Raw genomic sequence first — 26,470 nt, forward strand, 5'->3', positions numbered from 1 at the left:
TTGTTTGTTTTCTTGATATTGAGCTGCATGAGCTGTTTATATATTTTGGAGATTAATCCTTTGTCCATTGATTCATTTGCAAATATTTTCTCCCATTCTGAGGGTTGTCTTTTTGCCTTGTTTATAGTTTCCTTTGTTTCGCAAAAGTTTTAAGTTTCATTAGGTCCCATTTGTTTATTTTTGTTTTTATTTCCATTATTCTAGGAGGTGGATGAAAAAAGATTTTGCTGTGACTTATGTCAAAGATTTTTCTTCCTATGTTTTTCTCTAAGAGTTTTATAGTGTCCAGTCTTACATTTAGGTCTCTAATCCATTTTGAGTTTATGTTTTTGTATGCTGTTAAGAAGTATTCTAATTTCATTCTTTTACATGTAGCTGTCCAGCTTTCCCAGCATCACTTACTGAAGAGACTGTCTTTTCTCCATTGTATATCCTTGCCTCCTTTGTCATAGATTAGTTGACCATACATGCGTGGGTTTATCTCTGGGCTTAGTATCCTGTTCCACTGATCTATATTCCTGTTTTTGTGCCAGTACCATATTGTCTTGATTACTGTAGCTTTGTAGTATAGTCTGAAGTCTGGAAGCCTGATTCCTACAGCTCCATCTTTCTTTCTCAAGATTGCTTTGGCTATTCAGGGTCTTTTGTGTTTCCATACAAATTGTGAATTTTTTTGTTCTAGTTCTGTGAAATATGTCATTGGTAGTTTGTTGGGATTGCGTTGAATCTGTAGATTGCTTTGGGTAGTATAGTCATTTTCACAATATGGATTCTTCGAATCCAAGAACATGGTACATCTCTCCATCTGTTTGTGGCATCTTTGATTTCTTTCATCAGTGTTTGTAGTTCCTTGAATACTGGTTTTTTACCTCCTTAGGTAGGTTTATTCCTAGGTATTTTATTCTTTTTGTTGCAATGGTGAAAGGGATTGTTTCCTTAATTTCTCTTTCTGACCTTTTGTTGTTAGTGTATAGGAATTCAAGAGATTTCTGTGAATTAATTTTGTATTCTGCCACTTTACCCAATTCATTGATTAGCTCTAGTAGTTTTCTGGTGGCATCTTTCGGATTCTCTATGTATAGTATCATGTCATCTGCAAACAGTGACAGTTTTACTTCTTTTCCAATTTGTATTCCTTTTATTTATTTTTCTTCTCTGATTGCTGTAGCTAGGAGTTTCAAAATGATGTTGAATAATGGTGGTGAGAGAGGACATCCTTGTCTTTTTCCTGACCTTAGAGGAAATGCTTTCAGTTTTTCACCATTGAGAATGATTTTTGCTGTGGGTTTGTCATTTACGACCTTTATTATGTTGAGGTAGGTTTCCTCTTTGCCCACTTTATGGAGAGTTTTTATCATAAATGGGTGTTGAATTTTGTAGAAAGCTTTTTCTGCATCTATTGAGATGATCATATGGTTTTTATCCTTCAATTTGTTAATTAGGTTTATCACATTGATTGATTTGTGTATATTAAAGAATCCTTGCATTCCTGGGATAAACCCCACTTGATCATGGTGTATGATCTTTTTAATGTGTTGGATCCTGTTTGCTAGTGTCTTGAGGATTTTTGCAGCTATATTCATCAGTGTTATTGGTCTGTAACTTTCTTTTTTTTGTAGTATTTCTGTCTGGTTTTGGTATCAGGGTGATGGTGGCCTCAGAGAATGAGTTTGGGAGTGTTCCTTCGTCTACAATTTTTTGGAAGAGCTTGAGAAGGATGGGTGTTAGCTCTTCTCTAAATGTCAGTGAAGCCATCTGCTCCTGGGCTTTTGTTTGTTGGAAGATTTTTAATCACTGTTTCAATTTCATTACTTGTGATTGGTCTGTACATATTTTCAATTTATTCCTGGTTCCATCTTGGAAGGTTATACCTTTCTAAGAATTTGTCCATTTCTTCCAGGTTGTCCATTGTATTGGCATAGAGTTGCTTGTAGTAGTCCCTTAGGATGCTTTGTATTTCTGTGGTGTCTGTTGTAACTTCTTTTTCATTTGTAATCTTATTAATTTGAGTCCTCCCCCTCTTTTTCTTGATGAGTCTGGCTAAAGGTTTATCAATTTTGTTTATCTTCTCAAAGAACCAGGTTTTAGTTTTATTGATCTTTGCTATCATTTCCTTTGTTTCTATTTCATTTATTTCTGTTCTGATCTTTATGATTTCTTTCCTTCTACTAATTTTGGGTTATTTTGTTCTTCTTTCTCAGTCCCTTTAGGTGTAAGGCTAGACTGTTTGTTTGATATTTTTCTTGTTTCTTGAGATAGGCTTGTATTGTTATAAACTTCCATCTTAGAACTGTTTTTGCTGCATGCCACAGGTTTTGGTTCGTCGTTTTTTTGTTGTAATTTGTCTCTAGGTATTTTCTGATTTCTTCAGTGATCTCTTGGTTATTTGGTAACGTATTGTTTAGCCTCCATGTGTTTGTGTTTTTTACGTTTTTTTCCCCCTGTAATTGATTTCTAATCTCATAGTGTTTTGGTCGGAAAAGATGCTTGATATGATTTCAGTTTTCTTAAATTTACTGAGGCTTGATTTATGACCCAAGATATGATCTATCCTGCAGAATGTTCTGTGTGCACTTGAGAAGAAAGTGTAATCTGCTGTTTTTGGATGCAATGTCCTATAAATATCAATTAAATCTATCTGGTCTATTGTGTCATTTAAAGCTTGTGTTTCTTTATTAACTTTCTGTCTGGATGATCTGTCCATTGATGTAAGTGAGGTGTTAAAGTCCTCCACTATTATTGTGTTACTGTTGATTTCCTTCTTTTATAGCTGTTAGCAGTTGCCTTATGTATTGAGGTACTCCTAGGTTGGGTGCATATATACTTATAATTGTTATATCTTCTTCTTGGATTGATCCCTTGATCATTATGTAGTGTCCTTCCTTGTCTCTTGTAATATTCTTTATTTTAAAGTTTATTTTTTCTGATATGAGTGTTGCTACTCCAGCTTTCTTTCAATTTCCATTTGCATGGAATTTCTTTTTCCATCCCCTCACTTTGAGTCTGTATGTGTCCCTAGGTCTGAAGCAGGTCTCTTGTAGACAGCATATATATGGGTCTTTTTTTGTATCCATTCAGTGAGCCTGTGTCTTTTGGTTGGAACATTTAATCCATTCACGTTTAAGGTAATTATCGATATGTATGTTCCTATTCCCATTTTCTTAATTGTTTTTGGATCCTTTTTGTAGGTCCTTTTCTTCTGTTGTGTTTCCTACTTAGAGAAATTCCTTTAGCATTTGTTGTAGAGCTGGTTTGGTGGTGCTGAATTATCTTAGCTTTTGCTTGTCTGTAAAGCTTTTGATTTCTCCATTGGCTCTGAATGAGATCCTTGCCCAGTATAATAATCTTGGTTGTAGGTTTTTCCATTTCATCACTTTAAATATATCTTGCCGTTCCCTTCTGGGTTGTAGAGTTTCTGCTGAGAAGTCAGCCGTTAACCTTATGGGAGTTCCCTTGTATTTATTTGTCATTTTTCCCTTGCTGCTTTCAATTATTTTTCTTTGTCATTAATTTTTGCCAATTTGATTACTATGTGTCTCAGCATGTTTCTCCTTGGGTTTATCATGCCTGGGACTCTCTGCACTTCCTGGATTTGGGTGGCTAGTTCTTTTCCCATGTTAGGAAATTTTCGACTATAATCTCTTCAAATATTTTCTCGGGTCCTTTCTCTCTCTCTTCTCCTTCAGAGACTGCTATAATATGAATGTTGTTGCATTTAATGTTGTCCCAGAGGTCTCTTAGGCTGTCTTCTTTTTCTTTCATTCTTTTTTCTTTATTCTGTTCTGCGGCAGTGAATTCCACTGTTCCATCTTCCAGGTCACTTATCCGTTCTTCTGCCTCAGTTATTCTGCTATTGATTCCTTCTAGTGTATTTTTCATTTCTGTTATTGTGTTGTTCATCTCTGGTTTTTTGTTCCTTAATTCTTCTAGGACTTTGTTAAACATTTCTTTCATCTTTTCCATCTTTGCCTCCATTATTTTTCCGAGGTCCTGGATCATCTTCACTATCATTATTCTGAATTCTTTTTCTGGAAGGTTGCCTATCTGCACTTCACTTAGTTGTTTTTCTGGGGTTTTATATTGTTCCCTCATCTGGTACAAAGTCCTCTGCCTTTTCATTTTATGTATCTTTCTGTGAATGTAGCTTTCCTTCCATAGGCTGCAGAATTGTAGTTCTCTTGCTTCTGTTCTGTGCCCTCTGGTCAAATTAGTATTTTTCTTTGAAAAAAAAATAGAAGTGGAATTGATATGTTGTATGGTAGTTCTGTTTTTAATGTTTTGGATAATCTCCATACTGTTTTCCAAAGTGACTTCACCAATTTATCTTCCCACTTACCGTGCACAAGGGTTCCCTTTTCTCCACATCCTTGCTAACAGCTGTTATTTGCTGTCTTTTTGATAAAAAACCATTCTGGCAAGTGTGAAGTGATATCTTATTGTGGTTTTGATGTGCGGTTCCCTAATGATTAGTGATGTTGAGCATCTTTTAATTTTTCTTCTGGCCATCTGCATGTCTTCTTTAGAAAAGTATCTATTCAGATCTTCTGCTCATCTTTAATAGGGTAGTTTTTCTTTATCATATTTAGTTGTATGTGTTGGATATTAACTACTTATTAGATATTTCATTTGCAAATATTTTCTCTCATTCAATATGCAGCCTTTTCATTTTGTTGACAGTTTCCTTTGCTATGCAAAAGCATTTTAGTTTGATTAGGTCCCTTTTGTTTATTTTTGCTTTTGTTTCCCTTGGCTGAGGAGACATTCCAAAAAACTGTTGCTAAGAGCAATGTCAAAGAACACACTGCCTATGTTTTCTTCTAGGAGTTTTATAGTTTCAGTCTTACTGAATGGATTTAACTCTAATCCATTTTAAGCTTATTTTTTAATATGGTGTGAGAAAGTAGCCCAGCTTAATTGTTTTGCATGTAGTTGTTCAGTTGTCCCAACACCATTTATTGAACAGCCTGTCTTTTCCCCAGTGTATATTCTTACCTCCTTTTTGGTAGATTAATTGACCATATAAGTATGGGTTGATTTCTGCACTCTCTATTTTGTTCCACTAGACCTATGTGTCTAGTATAGGTTGAAATCAAGGTATGTGATACCTTCAATTTTGTTCCTCTTTTGCCAGATTGTTTTGGCTACTTGGGGTCATTTGTACTTCCATGAAAATTTTAGAATGATCTGTACTAGTCTATGAAAAATGTCATTGGTATTTTGATAAGGATTTCACTGGATCTTGGGTAGTATGGTCATTTTTAAAATATTAATTCTTCCAATGAGCATAATATATCTATCCAATCATTTGTGTCGCCTTCAGTTTCTTTCATCACCCTCTTATAGTTTTCTGAGTACAGGTCTTTTACCTCCTTAAATTTATTCCTGGGTGTTTTATTGTTTTTGATGTGATGGTAAGTGGGATTGTTTTTAAATTTCTCTGATAGTTTGTTGTCAGTGTATAGAAACACAACAGAATTCTGTACATTAATTTTTTATCCTGCAACTTTAATTAATTAATTTATTAGTTCTAATAGTTTTATGGTGGTATCTTTAGGATTTTCTCTCTCTATATATATATATATATCATGTCATCTGCAAACAGTGACAGTTTTACTTCTTCCTTTTCAACTTGAATTCCTTTTATTTATATTTCTTTTCTGATTGTGTGGCTAGGATTTTCAATACTATTTTGAATAAAAGTGGTGAGAGTGAGTATCCCTGTCTTGTTCTTGATCTTAGAGGAAAGGCTTTCAGCTTTTCATCATTGAATATGATGCTGGCTTTAGGTTTGCCATATAGGGCCTTTATTATATGGTATGTTCCCTCCACACCCAATTTGTTGAGAGGTTTTCATCATAAATAGATGTTGAATTTTGTCAAAAGCTTTTTCTGCATCTATTGAGATAACCATATGATTTTTATCCTTCATTTATCCTTCGTGTATCACATTGACTAATTTGTGGGTATTGAACCATTCCTGAATTCTGGGATAAATCCCACTTGATCGTTGTGTATGATCCTTTTAATATATTGTTGAGTTCAGTTTGCTAATATTTCATTGAGGATTTTTGTATCTATATTCATCAGTGATATTGGCCTTTAATTTTCTATTTTTATAGTGGTTTTGTCTGGTTTTGGTACCAGGATGATTCTGGCCTCAGAATGAGTTTGGAAGCATCCCTTCTTCAATATATTGGAATAGTTTGAGAAGGACAGGCATTAGTTCTTTTTTAAATGTTTAGTAGAATTCAACTGTGAAACTGTCTGGTCCTGGACTTTTGTTTGTTGGGAGTTTTTTTTTTTTTTTTTAACTACTGATTCAATTTCATTACTGGTAAATGATCTGATTTCCAGGTATTTGTCCAGTTTTTCTTGGTTGTCCATTTTATTGTTGTATAATTGTTTGTAGTATTATCTCATGATCTCTTGTATTTCTGTGATGTTGGCTATAATTTCTCATTTTTCACTTCTGATTTTATTTACATCTTCTCTTTCTCTCTCTATTTGATGTTTCTGGCTAAAGGTTTATCACTTTTGTTTCTTATCTTTTCAAAGAAATAGCTCTTTGTTTCATTAATATTTACTATTTTCTTGGTCTCTATTTCTTTATTTCTGTTCTGATCTTTATTATTCCTTTCCTTCTACTAACTTTGGGTTTTGTTTGTTCTTCTTTTTCTGGTTCCTTTAGTTGTAAGGTTATGCTGTTTACTTGAAATTTTTCTTGTTTCCTGAGGTGGGTTTGTATCACTATAAACTTTCCTCTTTGAGCTACTTTTACTGCATCCCATAGATTTTGGATCATTGTGTTTTCATTTTCATTGGTCTCCAGGTATCTTTTGACTTTCTCTTTGATTTATTCAGTTGTTTAGTAGCATATTGTTTACCCTCCCCATGTTTGTGGTTTTTGTAAGTTTTTTCCTGTAGCTTATTTCTGGTCTGATAGTATTTTATGGCTGGAAAAGGTGCTTGATATGATTTCAGTCTTCTTAAATTTATTGAGCCTTGTTTCATGGCTTGGCATGTGATCTCTCCTGGGGAACATTTCATGTGCCCTTGAAAAGAATGTGTATTCCACTTGCTATTGGATAGAGTGTTCTTTATATATCTGTTAAGGCTGCATAACCTAATGTGTCATTTAAGGTCACTGTTTCCTTATTGATTTTCTTTCTGAATGATCTCCCCAAGGATGGAAGTGGGGTGTTAAAGTCCCCTATTTTATTACTGTCAGTTTCTTTCTTTATGGTTTCTAATATTTACTTTATGTACTTAGATGCTTCGATGTAGGGTGCATATATATTTATAATTATTTTATCTTCTTTTGATCGATCCCTTTAGCATTATATAATATCTTTCTTTGCCTCTTGCTACATTCTATGTTTTAAAGTCTACTTTGTCTGATATGAGTATTTCTACTCCAGCTTATTTTCATTTCCATTTGCATGGAATTCCTTTTTCCATTCTCTCCTTTTCAGTCTGTGTGTCTTTAGATCTGAAGTGAGTTTCTTACAGGCAGCATATATATAGATCTTGTTTTTTTATCCGTTCAGCCAGTTTATGTCTTTTGACTGGAGGATTTAGTCCATTTACACTTAATGTAATTATTGATAAGTATGTACTTATTGCCATTTGTTAATTGTTTTGGGCTTATTTTTGTAGTTCTTTTCTTTTCTTTCTTCCCCTGTGATCTGATGATTGTTCTAGTGTTACATTTGGATTCCTTTCTCTTTTTTGTGAGTGTATTTATTGCAGATTTTTGGGTTTTGGTTATCATGAGATTTACATATACTAACCTATATATGTATATACATGATTATTTTAAGTTGGTGATCCCTAAAGTTCAAATGCATCTAATAACCCGACATTTCTACTACCCACTCCATATTTAATGTTTTTGACATCATATTCTACATCTTTTTGTTTTGTATATCCCTTTACTTATTGTTGCTATAGTTGATTTTACTACTTTTGTCTTTTAAGTTTCCTACTAGCTTTAAAGGGGTTTACTTACTACATTTACTGTATATTTGCCTTTACCAATGAGATTTTTCCTTTCAAAATTTTTATATTTCTACTTGTAGTCTTGTCTTCTCTGCTTAGGGAAGTCCCTTTAACATTTCTTGTAAGGCCTATTTAGTGGTGCTGAACACTTTTAGCTTTTGTTTCCTGTAAACTAGCTTTTAATCTCTCTTTCAAATCTGAGTGATGGCCTTTTCCTGAGATAGCATCTTCTGAGTCATTAAAATCTGATAAAACAAAAAGACTCAGAAAGAAAATCTGGTTGAATTTATCAATCAATCAATAAGCATTTGTCATAACCTATTTTATGTAAGCTCTGTGTTAGATGCCTATTATCAGAAATATAAAGCATGGTGGTAGATTGCAGGGAGTTTATGTGATAAAAGTAATTAACAACTTTTAACACTCACTATGTTGAAGTGTTTTATGAGGTAAGTTTTTTTCATGTTCTTTCATTTAATTAAATCTCACAGTATTCCTATTATGGAGGCATTGTTATTGTTATTTCATTTAACAAATAAAAATATTGAGATTTAAAGGGCTTAAGTAACTTGGCTATGGACAAACAGCAAGTAAATGTAAAACATGATACTAAACTACAGGGTGTAAGAAATTAAAGCTTATGTTTTCAACTATTAGATCCACCACCTCTCTCTTTACAATACATTGGGAAGGCAAGAAAAATATATTTGAAAAAATGAACAATGCAAGTTAGGAGAAAAAAATACTCTTTTATTTTTCTTTGTTTAGGCAACATTCTCTACTGTTAAGCAATACTTGTGAACTTATTAAATTGAAAAATATTATTAATAAGCATCTTCAGCAACTAAGGCTTTCCCAGTTTTAATGAAGAAGGAAACAGACAGCTTAATCAGTGAGAGTACAGAAATAGATGACACCCTGAAAACCATAAGTTAGATAAGTTAAAGCCATCAAGCAAGGCTCTTTCAACATCTCTGGCAGTTATCACCACACCAAATTTGAACACATCAGCCTTAAACTACTAGAAATTTAGGAGCCAACTAAGACAATTATCAAAGGGCTGAAGAGAATCTCCCTAGAGAAAGTAAAGTTAAAACAACAGCTAAAGTTGTTAGAATTAATAGAAGTTAATCAGTGTTCTGTTTTAGGCTGAACCAAAGTGGGTATATAAGACAACAGAGAACTCAAGTAGGTCAGGGCATAGGTGAGGTTGTGGAGATAATAAAACTTCTCCGCTTAAGGATAAATGAGTTTGGACACAAAATCAGAGCAGAATGTCCAGCATGAGTAACAATAAGTCAGTCTACTGACTGGTACAGGTTTGACAAGCTAGGGAGTCAAAATCTTGGGACAGAGATAAGTGGTGCAGATTTTTAGAAAGAAGCTTAATACACAAGAACTCTTAGCCAAAGATCTAAAATAAATGAAACATTTATTCAAAGGCAAGCAGATCAGTTCTATCTTTTCAACTCTATCATAATGCCTGATAATTCAAACTTAAATAATCAGACCCTCTAATATAAGTGCACACTGTGTATTGATTCATTCTTCCATGCATTCAGCACATACTTGGTAACCTGTGTAGTAATCACAATGATGCACATCATACCTCTGATAAATGAAAGGTAAATGAAACAAATATGACCTTCGCTGTAGTGAAAATTATATTATAGTGGAAGAGTTAGACATTAACTAAACAATTATAAAAGTGTGTTTTTAATTATAATTTTGATCAGCTATAAAGGAAAGTTACTGAGTATTGCAAGAATGAATTACAGAAGGAAGTATCCAAGTTTGCAAATTGGTAAAGTAGAATATACAGCCTGAAAGACAAGTCAGTTAGCCAAGCAAATATTTGGAAAAAAAATTCCTGACAGAGGAAGAATAGTCTTAAAGTTAGGAAAAACAAGGAGTTGGCCAGAGTTGCTAGGATACAGTGAAGAAAGGGGAAAAGAGAACACGATGAAGCTGTAGGGTTGGCTAGAAACCAACAGGGCATTGTATACTATGTTGAAGATTTTGAATATTATCTTAATTGTAGCTCAGGAAAACAGTGAACACTTTTATGCCAGTAAACAATGTGATGACATTGACATTTTTAACATATCGTTTTAGATGATCTCACTATGTATTTTGTATGGATTAGACAGCAGCAGAGTAGATATGGGGAGCTCATCTATAAGACTGTTTCAATAGTCTGAGAGATGATGATAGCTTGAACTTTGCTATTGACAATAAAGACAGGAAAAAGTAGATGGATACAGTATATAATTAGGCAGTAGAAAAGAGGGTTGAAGCTGTAGGCTTTAAGCATAAATAGGATGGTGTAGGGTGATGTCATTTACTAGGATAGGAAGGACTGGAGATGATCAGATTTAGGGGAAATATTGGGAATTCAGTTATCTAAGAGTGAGATATAACCAGGTAGAACTATGAAGTTGATGTGTTGAATTTCAGAAAAGATTTCTTGCCTAGAGACGAAATTTGAGTTCATCAGCATATAGATAATCTTTCAAGTAAAAAGGTGATATCTCAGTTTCTGGAATGAGTAGATTAGTAGATGATAGTACCATTTCCTAGCACAGAGGAGAAAAATGAAAACCAAATTTAGAGAAAGGATGTCGAGTTCATTTGTGAACTGCCTGAGATAAACATCAAGTACAAAAGTAGGCCGATGGGTCTGGAGTTCAGAAAATAAATTTTGGATGGAGATATAAATTTAAATTCAGTATACATTATCTGTCAAGTTATGTAAGTACATAAGATAAAGTTTGTATCATTTAATTATTAATGATGACTGTTTTTAACAACTGTCTTGCAAAATCCTGAAATTTAAAATGGTCTCTAACAATGGGCTGGCTCCAACAGACCACTGATTCTAAGTTAGATTTTGACCTATAGCCCATGTCAATTAATATTTTTAGAAAAAAAAAAGGGCCCAAGTCAATGTTAACTGGACTGGAAGAAAGGTGCTTTTGCATTCATACCTGCATGCCCCAAGCCAGTTTTTTTCCCTTCTATTTCATATACTTGTTTTTCTTTGTATTGTTTATTTGGATTATTTTTCAAACAATTTTTACTGGGTCATATGCTAGATAAGAGTTTTGCATCTGACAGTTTTGCACAAAGGGTCAGTCTAGATCATATGTTATTCTTATATTTAAATTAAGACTTTCAATCCCTATGTTCAATCAATCATCTATTTTTAATTTAAAGTCGTGTATTTCAGTGAAGTGTCACTTTTTTCATAAAGATCCCAATACCCACTCCCTACAACTAAAATATTAGTTGTATTTTTAGATACTTTATGAGTGCCTCTTCAATTTAATAGGACAAATGTCTATGATGAAATATTTTCCAGGAAATTACAGTTGCAAGTTTAAAGATAAAACTCCTTATGAAGAAGCAAAGTTGATTGCCTTATGCAATGACTCTATGAAAACCAATATTTTACAAAAGGACTTACTGGAATATTAATATCCTGCTATAAGACCTAGTTTTGGTAGAAAAATAAAATGTATTGCAAAGTATTCATATAAAAAAGAACTTATACAAAATTACCTTATTAAATGAAAGTATAACAGTTACATTTTACATTGAACCTATGGTCAAAAAGGAATAGAAAGAGTGTGAATAAAAGCCTCTGTCCAAACTTATTTCTGAAATGATTTTATATCTAGAGAATTCTACAGCACTAGACATTGGTTTTTAAAGGTTGTGTAAAAATTCAGGTGAAACTAATCTAGGATGCTAGCCTGCAGGACAATAGTTATCTTTGTGGGTGGTGGAGGATGGAAGGGAGAACACAGGGCCTCTGGGCTCCTAGTAATGTATTGTGTGTTGATCCGAGTGTGGGTGACATAGTTGTGCCGGTTTGTGAAAATTCAACAAGTTGTATGATGTTACATGTACACTAATGTGAAATATAGTATACTGCCATTAAATTTTTAAAATATTTGTATACATATGCACATCCACATATACACACACAATGTAAACTTCTGCAATATAATCATGATGTGGTCATTTTTAAAATACATCTATTTAGAAGTTTTTAATTAAGTACTTTTTAGTGATAGTGAGGCTAAAACTTGTATAAAGTCCATAAAAGAAGTCTGTGTTTTTAATGGTTTAATCAAGTATTGTAGTGAATGTATGATTTATTTTATTGTTGACATTTATTCATTTGTGAATTCATACAGTAAACCTTATTTTTCTAAACCTTCTTAAAGGAGTTACTTACTGGTCAAGTCATTCTTTTCAAAAGCTCACAACTCTTAAAGACCTAAGAGAGTACACACTTTTCTTGAATAAAAGAAATTGAGACATAATGAAGTAAATCTAAATTGTCTTGAGACTTGATATTTATTTAGACCAGACTATTTTGCAAATATTTAAATTTGTTACTAGAAAAAAGAAGCAGGATTAAACTTGTAAAATTCTTTTCTAATGTGTATCTAGAGATACATACTGGCATGTTCCCAGAGGTGTTCAGTGAATCTCATAGGATAGAACTGGTTGCTGGTATCTCTGACTTGAAGTTAAATATGTCTTCTTCCAAGAGTATTTAGTCCCTTAAAAAGGAAAACTGCTTCCCTAAAAGTAACTACAATTAAATAGGGATTATTATAATTATTTAGACTTAAAAAACTTCATAGACTTAAAAAACTTTGTTATATTTTTCAATTATATCTGTAACCATTAGCAGAAATCTTATTAGGTTCATTTTATATGCAGGTTGAACTACAGTTGGGTGATTTGTATGAGACCTTGGAAATCATTTGGGTATATTAAGCTCTGTACACTAACTGAAATATTGAGAAAATGTTGGATATATTAATGGAACTAAGAATTCTTTAATGTTGTATGGGCAATGTACAAATATATCAAATTTTGGGACATGTTGGGATACCTGTTCCCTACAGATATTTTCTTCTTTATTTAACTGAAAGATGTGTGCCCACTACCAGCTTAATAAATATAAATATATGCAAATAAAATTCTCTATACCCTCCTCCCCAATAATACCCTTCCTCCTCTCCCCAGAAGTAAGTACAATCCAGATTATGGAATTTATATCCAGGCCTTAATTTTCATGTATCTTATTTACATATACCTTTAGGCAAAATATAATATCATACCATTTGCTTATTTTTAAATTTTATGTAATTGGAATTATGATATATGAGTTCTGCATTTTTTTTCCTCAGCATTAAGCATGCAAGCTCCATCTATGTTGATGGTTGTAGCTCTATTTTGTTCATTTGTTGGTGAATTTAAAAAAATATTGTTAAAGGATATTACAGTGTAATAACCCTGAGCTTTGGTCATGTAGTACTTTGCCTTATTCTTTAATCCATGTACCCTTAAGAAAGTTACTGAAAACTATTTCAGCCTGTTTTGTTACCTATCGAAAGAGATGGTAATGTCTTCTTTATAAATTAGTTTAGACATAATTACATACTATGCATTTGGAGATAAATATATAGATATATAAAATATTATGTATTTGGAACAATAATAAATGATTTTTATTTTCCATATTTTAATTTTTTTCTCTTATTTTTAAAACAAGTAGTGATTACCAGACATACTTGTTTTGTATACTTTTAATACAAAACTCACTTTTTGCTGGTCTTCTGGGCTGTATAAAAGCAGAGATGGAGAGAATGCATTCTGTTAGGACTGTGGTTCTTGGAAGCGGTTCAGCAGGTTGATGTGGTTTAAGGTGTGAATTGTGAACTTGGAAAATCTAGATGTGACTTCAGGCTTACCTGTCATTGGTCATGTGACTTGGCCAAATTTCTTAGCCTTTCTTTGAGCCAGAGTCTTCATTGATAAGTGGAGGTAAATGTTACTTATCTCACAAGAGCTTTGTGATGATCAAATCAAATAAGTTTATTAAAGTACTAAGCATGTTCTAGCCTTATAGTATACGTTTAACATATATTAGCAGGTTCCCCTTCTGTAGTCAACTTATTAATGATGTCAAGGTATTTATTTAATGTAAGGCTTTTATGTACATTTTCTTATCTACATCTCAGGGTTTCATCCTCCACCTTCTTTTCTCTGTACACTTTCAACCCTGAGTTGCTTCCTCCACTTCCATAGCTTAAACAATCTGGCTACTCCCAAACCTATTTAGTGAGCTATAGCTTCGTTATCCAAGTGTCTACTGGAAGTTCTATAAGTGTCCAATTCTTTACCAACTCTTCATCTTTCTTCTGGTTTGCCTCTCCTTTGTTTCATTTAATATTATAATCTCATTACCTCACCATCTTCTCATAATATCGGTGATTCTTCTTTTCTTCTTCTTTATTTTTTTTGGATAGGGATGAGAGGAGAAGGACACTGAGTGACTCAAGTCCTAAAGTCCTAAAGTCTTCCATGATTTCTCCCTGTCTCTTAATCCGGCTTAGTCCTACGCTCTAATGTTTAAATATCTCTAGAATATTCCTATCTCTGCTTTGTGCAGGCCCTCATCACTTCTGGTAAACTAAAATCATATCCTATTAAACACATTTTTTATTCTGGTTACTGCATCCAATCTATCCTCTAGCCACAAAATCTAGTCATTTTACTCTCTTGGTGAAATCTTTAAATATCTCTTTCTTTGTAGAATAGCTTCAAACTCCTTCCCAGATTAAAAATGTGGTATATAATCATGATTTTAACAGTTTTTAAAAAGAGTCCTATACTATCAGATTTTGTATAATTTTGCCTCATCACCTGACAAAATGTTTATTGTATCCAAAATTATCATAATATAGATGCTTCAGTTTCTCAAGCATATCATGTGATGCCCTGTCTCTACAAATGCATACTTTTCTCTTTACTAAAAATGGCTTTCCTTTCAAGCCTTTTCTTCAAGACTAAGATTTTGGAGAATATAAATTAATGTTTCTAAAGTCCTTACTGTGTAAGAAACTGTGTTAAGTGACAAAAAGACATTGTAATATTTGAATTTTCTAATAACTCTGTGATGGCAATGAAATTTCCATTTAGAGATGAGGAAATCAAGGCAGGATTTAAACTCTCATCTGGATGACTATAAAAACTGTGTTTTTAATTATTATTCTGTAAGCCATTTATTTAATTCTTATAAAAAGAAAAAGAGATAGATATTTAACTAGATTTCTACATGATAAAACTCATGCTCATGGAGTACGGGTAGCACAGCAAAGGTCACATGAACAAGACCCTATGGTGCTTTCCTGCAACAGATCCCTCCCCCCATATTTTCTCCCTGCCTTTTGTTTGTAGAAAAACTGCAGTCTCCCAGGCATCCCCTGAGTCACAAAGGCCTGGCTCAAGAATTAATGATCGATGAACATTGGGGTACATGTGTCTTTTTGAATTATGGCTTTCTCAGAGTATATGCCCAGTAGTAGGATTGCTTGGTCATATGGTAGTTCTATTTTCAGTTTTTCAATGAACACCCATACTGTTCTCCATAGTGGCTGTACCAATTTACATTCCCACCAACAGTGCAAGAGTGTTCCCTTTTGTCCCCACCCTCTCCATCATTTATTATTTGTAGATTTTTTTTTTGCGGTACGCGGGCCTGTCACTGTTGTGGCCTCTCCCGTTGTGGAGCACAGGCTCCGGACGCGCAGGCTCAGCGGCCATGGCTCATGGGCCTAGCTGCTCTGCGGCATGTGAGATCTTCCCGGACCGGGGCACGAACCCGTGTCCCCTGCATCGGCAGGCAGACTGTCAACCACTGCGCCACCAGGGAAGTCCTGTTTGTAGATTTTTTGATGATGGCCATTCTGACCGGTGTGAGGTGATATCTCATTGTAGTTTTCATTTGCATTTCTGTAATAATTAGTGATGTTGAACATCTTTTCATGTGCCTCTTGGCCATCTGTCTGTCCTCTTTGGAGAAATATCTATGCACTATTCACAATAGCCAGGACATGGAAGCAACCTAAATGTCCATTGACAGATGAATGGATAAAGAAGATGTGGTACATATATACAATGGAATATTACTCAGCCATAAAAAGGAATGAAATTGAATCATTTTAGAGATGTGGATGGGCCTAGAGTCTGTCATACGGAATGAGGTAAGTCAGAAAAAAAAATCAAATACCGTATATTAACGCATATATGTAGAATCTAGAAAAATGGTACAGATGAACCTATTTGCAGGGCAGGAATAGAGAAGCAGATGTAGAGAACAGAAGGGTGGACACAGTGGGAGAAGTGGAAGGTGGGATGAATTGACAGATTGACATATATACAGTACCATGTGTGAAAGAGATAGCCAGTGGAACTCTGCTGTATAGCACAGGGAGCTCAGCTTGGTGCTCTGTGATAACCTAGTTGGGTGGGATGGGGGTGTGTGTGGGAGGGAGGTCCAAAAGGAAGGGGATACATGTATACATATAGCTGACTCATTGCGTTGTACAGCAGAAACTAATACAACATTGTAAAGCAATTATACTCCAATAAAAAAAGAATTAATGATCAAAAAGATGTGAACAGGTAGTGACAAAAGTAGCAGTTGAACCAGGAGAACTGGTAACAGTTTAAACAGTAAATCAGCCATGTGGCATTCACAGAATCTTTAGTTCCTCCCTGATATACCTAGATAACAGTATCTGAAACATATTTTGTGAGTTTTTTAACAGATGCTAACACCCCCACCAAATGGAAGAAGTTAACTACTTGATGACCTTGATCTACTGGAGCCTGAGGATTGATAATGTTAACCCCTGTGACACTGCCCTCTTAACTCACCACCAACCGATCAGAGAACTGTGCACAAGCTGATCACATACACCAGGACTCCCCTCCCTCACCTTGCCTTTAAAAATGTTCCCTGAAACTCATCTGGAAGTTTGAGTTTTTTGAGCATTAGCTGCCCCAGACTCCTTGTCTGGTGCCTTACAATAAATGCTGCACTTTCCTTCACTATAACCCAGTGTCAACCTTGGCTTTACTGTGCAGGGCAAGCAGACCCAAGTTTGGTTGGGTAACAAATTGAGGAAGCTTGAATTTAATTTCAAATTTGATAAACACTAAAGCCCATGTTAGTTCTATTTACCACACAGTTTCTTTAAATAGTACCCCCTCCATGAATCATTTCCTAATGCCCCATGAGCAGTTGGTGATGCCAATATTTCTTCTGCTTCTATGCCTCATATATAACACTTATCTATCAGTTACTTAGCATACAGGCGCAGCATACTTTAGTAATTACCTCATTTGCATACCTTAACATGTATCAGAGGTAATTATATTCATCACTCTCTATCTACGTCTTTTCTTGTTTTCCTCACTAAAGCATGAATACCTTGGGGGAAGCCACTATATATATTTGTCTTCCTAGCATATAGTACAATTTGTTTCATACAAAAGGTATATAATAAATATTTTTTGATTGAATGAATGTGTTATGATTAGGGGATGACTATGTTATGGGTAGGACAGCTTGAGAAAAGAGGAAAGAATATCTTAAATCTCAGAGAATAAATGCAGTCTGCTCCCAAAACCCTTGAGTTCAGGAATGTAGAAACTTTGGCAGGCTAAATTATTTTCCTAATTCTACATGGCATTATGTATTCTTATAGTGGATATAAATTATGCATTTTTCCAAATGACAGGCAGGCTAGGCATATGTCTTAATAGATATTGCAAAACTAGCAGACTAAATATGTTTTGATTTATTCACAAATTTTGATTCATTTTATTGACCCTATTGTACATTACAGAGTTCACTCCATATTTTACATGCATTATAACTTCAAAATATTGGAAATTCTCTAGATCAGCAAAGAGATCAAATTCATCTAAAAGATCCATCTCTGTTTTCCATCCATTTGAAAAGATTGGTTAAGTGTGTTTCTCAGGCATAGCCAGACTTCTGGAAAGTGGAAATTGGTACTTATTACATTCTCAGGCTTCATCATCTTATCTGGGAGTACAACTGATTATTTTTACTCAGGTGTTTCCCTTCAAGGTTTACTTGTTGCCCCCACTCTGATTTCTTAGGGACTTACTATCTCCATAGCTTTTCTCATGCCATACTCTTCTCTTCTTTTCTGACTCTAATCTTGGTCTTTTCTAGGTTGATGGTGTGTGTGTGTGTGTGTGTGTGTGTGTGTGTGTGTGTGTTTCATCTCTCTCCTCACCTTTAAAACAATTGAATCTGAAAATTCACCAAGTAGATGAAAAGTTGCCATCACCATTTTAGACTTGGATCTTGGATATTTGTATGTGAGAAAAGATATTGTCTTTCACTCACAGCAGAAGAGAAGGACAAAGCTAATGCTTTTCCTATCCACCTAGTTATGCACTATTGAATTATGTCATTTCAGAGAACTTAAATTTCCAGTGCTTACGTTTGTAATTATTTTTGGTTTTGTCAGCAATCTATATCTCCTAAATGAATGTACTCTATACCCTTATACCTAAATGAATGTACTCTATTTCCTTATACATGATAACTTAAGTTTCAAAGCTTTCAATTTTCTACTATTTTTAAAAGAGATGTTATCTTCATATAAAATTGCTTCTCTAAATGATTAAATTGATACAACTCTTGGCAGGAAATTAATCCTTAGCTATACCTTTTGTAATTTTTAAGTGTTTGAGATCTTCTGTATAAAGAATAAAGAATATTACTCTGATAAATGTTATAAAATAAGGCCTTCTTGTAGTTTAATTTTATTATTTAAATTTTATTATGTATATATGTAAACATACAAAAAGCATCTGGCTTGGACAAAACATTGCGGAATATGGAATATATAATGTACATAGTAAATGGATAGTTAATTTCTCAGACACCTTTAGAATATTTTAGCATAATCTTTATCAGCTAGGTGCACTTATTTTCTCAATGACCTAGCAGGGATTATGCTCTTACTGCACTTGGAAGGAAGAGCCATCTCCCTGAACATCCCTGAACTCCATGCTATTGTCATCAGGGCTCCTACTACCCTCTCATGCTGGGATCAGTTGTTACTGGCTTATTGACTGCAAATCACCATTGAAGAGGCTTTGGAAAGACATGGCATTAGGCTTCTAAATGATCTCAATAACATCAGTCCTCTTTGGTGGATAAAGCTTAATTCGTTTTTACAATTAAGATACTTTGGGAAATAGACAAACATTTCTTGTACATAAATGCATTTGGTATTTTACATGGATCTCCCATTATGGTAATTTTAAAAAATATTATACTACTATGTTTTCTCCTGATGAATATTAGCATAATAAAAAGCACAATTTGTTTTAAAGCTTACTTTTTTGAGGCAGTGAAAAAAGACTAGTGGAAATCATGGCGTGTCCTTAGGAGCTTAAATTCTGAGAGAAAGGGCTCTCAGAACTACTGACACACCCAGAGCACAGGTGCTCATGATCCAAAATAGTTAACAATGATGTACCCACTATGATGATTTAAAAAAAAAAGAAATCCTCTTCCACATTATTGAAATAAAAATTAATTGTTTTTAAGTTAAAGTCTTCAAAGAAATGTTATTCAAATATGCCCAGATAAAAACTTCTATGATTTATACCAATACACCATTCTCTGTTTTTTTCCTTAATTTTCCGTTTAGCCCTGTTAATTTTCCCGAAATGGTAGGAAAAGATCAACTCTGTATATCTCACTCCTAATATAAAATATTCAGCCTAAACCCACAGAAAGTATGTATTTTGAATAAAAGAAAATAGATGCTATAGCATTTCTGTGGAAGAGTCCAGTTTAAACATTCTGCAGTATGCAAATGCCATCTCGTTTATGTGAATGTTTTACTCGAGTGGATGCTGCAGGGTTGGAGGCTTCTGCCTGTGATTTAGGTTGTAATTTTATTTGTGGAAATAAACCAATCGCGTACCTCCAATTGTCTTAGCGATGAGGTGATCAATAGCCCATTACTGGATAGAACAGAGGCTACAGGAAGTGCATTGAAGATTCTAATGCATGAATTATGCATGCGGTGCTCATTCTTTAGTCTCCGAACAGAATGACGGGGTTTGTGAAGTCGCCTCAGATAGTTTCTTGCATTAAGTGACTGCAGTGAAATGCTTAATATTTTCAGGCATAGAAGCAGCATTGACTCTAGCCAGCTGAATTTGGATGTAAATCCCACACCTCGCAGCACAGAATGCTTTATTTGAAAGTATTGCTATGTAGAGAGCCAGCTTTACTGTCATCTAACCTGCTCTCCCCAGAAGGTTGGCTGAAGGATGGGAGCGGCTGTGCCTGCCTCTGAGGTCACAGCTTGAAGTCCTTTTAACTTGCTTTCTGCTGCAGGAGAGAGACGTACTGTGGTGTAACTGTCGCTGCATTCATTCAAATGGACAGCTTGCAATAAATACTATACCCAGAACGTCAGATAATTCAGCATATGAGGTAAGTCCGAGGTTTTTCTCTAGGTTAGTAAATTCCAAGGGAGAATGTGCTGAGTTAGGAAAGGGTGATGCAGTATTAGTAGGATTGACTCACACCTCAGTATTGTTATGCGGTGTCAGTGTTCTCAATTTTTATGTTAATTGAAAGCTGATTTTATTTTATATTTTTGACAAGTTGCCGTAGGGTATTTTATCTCGCACGCAAAAGCTTTTCAAGAATGTACCAGAGCTCAGATGTGTGTCTCAGATAGACAGAAACCTGCAAACTGGGGAGGGGCAGCGCTGAAAGTATGAGCTGAATCAATAAAAAATTACCTCCCGTGGAGAAGTTTTAGCAGGGCTGTGGTATTCCTTTGGCTCGTATTATTTCCTAAATGTCAATAATTTCAAATTATGGTAAAAAATGTTGGTAAACACCAAAAATGCTCAATCCTTTCCCCAGAAGCAGAGGAAAGCACTGAGGTACTCAAACTCAAATACTGCGTTGCATACAAATGGAACAGATGGAATTAAAGTAATTTGGACTAGCTTGTCCTTGAAGGAAGACCTTGTTGTCAGAAACAAAACAGTTTGACTTCTACCTGTAGTGTTTTGGGTTTTTTTCCCCTCTTGTCCAGAATGCCTTACTCCAAAAAGAATGCATAGATGTAATATTTTGAAATTTATGCCCCCACCCCCCAAAAAAGTTTTCTTTCTTTCTTGGTCTTTTAAAAATTAAGCTTATACAATTGCAGAACCCACTGTATAAAAGCCAAATAAAATTTACAAAAACTCTGCAAAACTGAAAAATATAGTTCTATCTACTACTATATTTGCCAGTCTTTGTGAATTAAAGCTGCTTGCTTAAATATCATGACAAATAATTAATAAATATGCAGATAACGTGCAGTATGATATAAATTCCTAAACCTTTCTTTAGGGTGGGAAAATAGCATTTAATAAACATTCAGCAAGAAACTCTAGATATAGTAAAAATTTTTAAGGATGCTTTTCAACAGTACATTTATACTATTAGTATATATGTGTATACACATATGCATATATGTACATATATGCATACATACATATATGCACTATAATATATAATTTTTGAAACATAATATATGCAATATAACAGGTATATCATATAAATTAGATAATATAACATTGCCTACTTCTCAAGTATGTTAATTGATGCTGTTTTTAAAAATTTGTTTGCTGAATAATCTATCAAGAACCAGTAATAGATAAGGCCAGTATTTTTTGTAAAATAAGGATTATTATTAAAAAATAAAAATTAAAAAAAGAAATAGAGTAATGATAGTAAGACCACAGGAAAAATACCCTTCAAGCATTTCACAGTGCATTTCAGTTCTGCTACAGTGTTACTCTGTTACTTGGCTTTCCTGTCAACTGTCTGGTGGTGGTGTGGCACTGCGCTCCCAGCACTGTAGAATGTGTTTTATGAGGACACTCACGTGTGAGTTTTTACTTAGGGAGGGGAAGAAAGGGAGGATAGGTAACTGCCTATATGTCTTAGAGGTCTTCCGTTGCTGAGTCATGGCGTTCAGTTCTGCTTAAATGCCTCCTGAATGAGGTGGCCCCTTAACAGCTACTAAAATGGAATCTAAAAGAAAATGAGAAAGAATGGAGGGAACAGAAACTTAAAGGTATTTATTACCTAATGACATACTAAATTCTGAATAATGAGTATAATGGCAGTGCTACTTGTTGGAGCTGGCTGAGGTGACAGTAGAAGAAAAGCCCCCATGATGGGTGACAAGATCATAGCAGTGAAATTAATGGACCAACTTGGGGAGATTGTATAGACAAAGGGTTCTATGTAACATTGCACTTGTACTTACCTAAGCCTCTTTGTCATTGTTCTAGTCTCAACCCAGGCCATTAATCAATCTCACTGAAAATATCTAATGGTTTTGATAAAGAATATTTCCCAGGTCGTCTGAGGGGAATCTGGAAAGAGATGTGCTCAGTTCCCAATTCCCACATTAGTTGCAAATAATTTTTATAGGTTATCAATTGGGAGAAAATAACAAGAGATTAATGAGAATATTTGAAAATCAACCACAATATATAAGTTGAAACACCAAAATGAGTTTAGATAATGATTATTATGGCAAAGTATAATAGTATTAAATTCAGTTGGAAAGGAAACTAAAGATATAAAAAGGGCATAATAAAATGGAAAGAAGGAAAATGGAATGAGAAACCTATATAGTAGTGAAATATCAAATGTAAAATTTTTGAAAGTGAATTTAATTCATAGTTGATATATATTATTTATGCCTCTAAAATCAATTTATAAGAATTCTGAAATATTATGATTCACTAATATAAGGTTTTGTAATTTAGCTTAAAAATGAATTTTAAAGGTGACTTAGAGTGATAAATCAGTTGAGAAGAATATTTTAAACTGGTAAACAAGCAACTTTCTTATAGAGAATAGATATATATATTAATAAGGGATGTTTTCACCTACATTATAATAAATCTAAGAAGAAAACTGTATCTCTAGCTATACTATATTCAGCATTAAATAAGATTATAGAAAAGTTATGAATCATTTATGGAAGATTGAAAGAGTAAAAGATGAGAGATGATATGCCCATTTTCCAAACCTAAAACACACATACGAATTGATTAAATCTGAGTTTACATTTATAAGACAAGGTAATCCCCTATAGGGTTCTTTAGTAAATAGTCCTGATGTGCTACAAGCTTTGTAAAATACACAGAAAACTTTTTTTAAGTATGAATTTATAACAAAGAGTGATACCAAGAGATTTTATATTCTTTTCTCTTACATTGGAGAAAATGATAAAATTAGTTGCTCCTTAAAATATTTTCCCTAAGAAATTATAGTTTATGAAACATTTTCCTTTTATATATGCTCTTAGGAGTTGACACTGATGAGTGTGTCATTTTAATATAGCTTCATGCATGTTTCACCAATTTATTCCCTCTGATTATAAATATACATTTTACCCAATTATTTATTGTTTCCTAATCACTTTAATCTTACAAGACAACTCAGTGCAATGAAGAAGCATTTATTAAGGTCTTCTTGTGTGCTTTTTCTAGGTACTCACTGTAGATGCAAGAAAAAGATGAAGGGCTATGCTTTCAATAGAACAAATAGTTCAAATGTAGGAAAAAAATTAGAGCATAGCATCAGGCAAAATACTTGGTTAAAAGTTTTAGTGTCACAGGAGAAAGGAGGAACCAAGCTCAGAACTGTTAAGTGGAGTCCAGGAGAAGAATGTGCATAAAGGAGTGGAAACAAAAATCAATATTATATATTCTGGTGTCAGGACTTAAATAGAGGAATTGTATAGGTGTAGGTGAGAATAAACAAGGTGGGAGCAGGCTGTTAAGAACTTAACCAACAGAATAACTTGCTTAGACGTGGGTCTTATAGTTATTGGGTACTCACAGACGTTATTTAATCACACTGGAGTCATTTAATGCTAAAGATATTTCTAATCTCTGAATCAGATGAATTCTCAACATTTCTTTTTAATGATTGTTAATCCTGAATTGAATATTGTATTAACTATATATTTTTTCTAATTTATTCTAATGCTTTGCCTTGCTAACCCTGGAGGGACTGCACCTCCCAGGGTGAGCCAATCACGGGAGTTAGTAAGCCACTGGCCCTCAAGTTCCCTTTTCAAATGCAAACCAACAAATCCAAAGCCCTGCCTTCAACCTTCTTATTAGAATTCTCACATCAAGACAACTAGGTACAGCCCCGATGCCCCAGAGCTCCCTAAAATAATTCAAACTGGCCAATCCTAAATCCACTTTTATCTTGCCTCCTTCCTGAGAAAACCATAATAAAGGCTCTTGCCCACAGTTGCCCTTTTCCCTCTGCCTCTTGACCAAACCTGCACCTCCATGATTCCTTGTGTGTCCCCAGGCATGTCCCGCCTTCTCGTGATCTGTGAATATAACAAGCTATATTTTTCAATGACAGTCATCACCAGATCTATTGGCCTTACCATACCTAGATAACAATAAAACATATTAAAATAAACATGAAAAACTTATCAACATCTTTTTTAATGTTAATTAATATCAGTAGAAGTATTACATTCCTAGTATTTAAAATAAATCAGTCAAGTCTTTCTGAAATCATTACCTTTTTATTAAACTGCTATATTGTTAGCACAAGTTCATATACCTGAAGCACAGTGAGGCCAAACAAACCGAAACGTCGGAGTTTGGAGCAGTGAAAGGTTAATTGCAGGGCCATGCCAGGAGACGGATGGCTCATGTCCCCAGAAACCTTGAACTCCCCAAAGGGTTTTAGCAAAGCATTTTTAAAAGGCAGGTGAGGGAAGGGGATTGCAGACTGTGTGATCAGCTTGTGCACACTTCTTTTGTTTGGCTGATGAATGAGGTAACGGCTGTGTCACAGGGGTTAACATTATCAATCCTCAGGCTCCAGTAGGCTTGGGAGCTATGTGTTTATGGTCTTCAAACAGTTAATATTTTCCATTTAGTAGGTAGGGGTTTTTCACATCTGTAACACAATTCAGGAAATGTGCATCCGATACTGTAATCTACATACTCCAGAGAGGAGCTAAAGCAGAGGATATGGGGGGAAGGCCTGTCCTGGGAAGGCCCCATAAGTGTCCTGCTCCATTACATTATTATTTTGAATATAATCGTAATTTCTAAGTGAACCTCCTGTAAACACAAGCTTAATTCTTTTCTAAGTTATGGTTGATAGAGGAAGGGTTTTACTCCAGAAATGTGAGTGGACAATTAGTTTTTAGTCTCATTACAAGGTACATAGGTCTAAAGTTTTAAATATTTTCCTGAGTCCACTTTAACTTGTAGTATGTTACCTCTGCTACATGAAAATAAGCATCTACCTCATCAAGCAACTAAACCAATGCCAAGGGAAAATGCCACCTTATGCTCCTTAAATATCAAATTCTGAAACTGTAATAATCAAATGCTAGTGTTGTTTATATAGCCTCTTTGGCATCCAGTAGGCAACTATAACACACATCTTAAATAAAAAATATTTCTGCTACATTAAGCCTAAAAATTTGAATTGAACTGTCTTGAGAATGTGGTGTTCAAGAAAAGGTTTTTGGTAATCAGTGAATGGAGAACTTTGGAACAATGACAAATGCACTTAACCACAGGACTAAGAAGAGTTGAGCCACACAGAAGTAATGTGCAGAAGAAATGTATATGAAAAGACATTAGTGGTATCTTTCAGTAGTGCATGCTATTCCTTCAAAATATTATGATTAAAAGAAGCTGAGAAAAGTAAATGACTTTAAAGCATAGAAGAATTAAAACATTAAATGCATGTTTGAGCATTTTGGCTTTTAACTTCCCTATCTACTCCAAGATTGTGTGATTATAAGTAACTATTGCAATCACAATAGTCCTTTAAGAGATAAACTTTTGATAAAGAAATTCAAGTAGATAATTGGAGACAATTTAGATTGGGAACAGGTTAGAAAAGACACTAGTCATGCTAGCAGATGGAAGGGCAGCAAGGTAGGTGGCTGGGAGAGAATCTGGAGGCGGAGCTGTGCCAGAAAGAACATAGGAATTTAAACAGATGGAAGATGATATAAAGTTGGCAACATGAGAAGCTGGGTGACAAACAGAAGAAATCTGTTGAAGAACTGGGTGAGCAGGAAGCCAAGAGGTGAATTAGGCGGACTAGTGATAAACTAAATAGGTCAGTATGAGGGCACCCAAGTTCCAGAATAAATAGGTAAGAATAATGGAAAACTGCAATTTTTCCCTTTACTTGAACGTAGGAAATGACTTTTATTATAATTTTTAAAGTGCTTTGAAACCATGATGAACACTGATCTTCTACAGAGGAACAGTTTTAGTAGAAAATTCTGATATGTTTACTACTGAGGAAATGTATTCTGTGAAATTATCATGAGCATAAAATTTATTTATTATTTACTAGTTTTGTGTTTCCTATAATTTGAGTTCTGGCCCTGGCTTGGAGGATTTGGCTGGAAAATAATACTGAGAGATAATACCTGTAGAGAATAAGAACTTTAATCCTTACCAAAAGAGGATTTATCAGACTGTGGAAAATCTGAACATAATATTATCT

At 34.3% G+C, this 26,470-nt stretch overlaps 1 protein-coding gene across 5 annotated transcripts in view; it reads left to right on the top strand.

Moving 5' to 3' along the window:
- The window catches only part of CNTN1 (contactin 1), a 365,513-nt gene that overhangs the window by 111,762 nt on the left and 227,281 nt on the right, over nucleotides 1-26,470 (top strand). Inside the window, exon 1 of one of the 5 annotated variants that reach the window (XM_029205359.1) lies at nucleotides 20,002-20,365. The exons of 3 other annotated variants lie outside the window; for them this stretch is intronic. The gene's annotated coding sequence lies outside the window, so the exon portion shown is untranslated. Of the gene's footprint in view, nucleotides 1-20,001; nucleotides 20,366-26,470 lie in introns of those variants that run through there. One more of the 5 variants, XM_029205355.1, reaches the window with a different exon arrangement.

This window comes from Monodon monoceros, unplaced genomic scaffold (genome assembly GCF_005190385.1).
Source record: "Monodon monoceros isolate NGI ecotype Baffin Bay Population unplaced genomic scaffold, NGI_Narwhal_1 Super_Scaffold_6, whole genome shotgun sequence".
In the NCBI taxonomy this organism is placed as follows: domain Eukaryota; kingdom Metazoa; phylum Chordata; class Mammalia; order Artiodactyla; family Monodontidae; genus Monodon; species Monodon monoceros.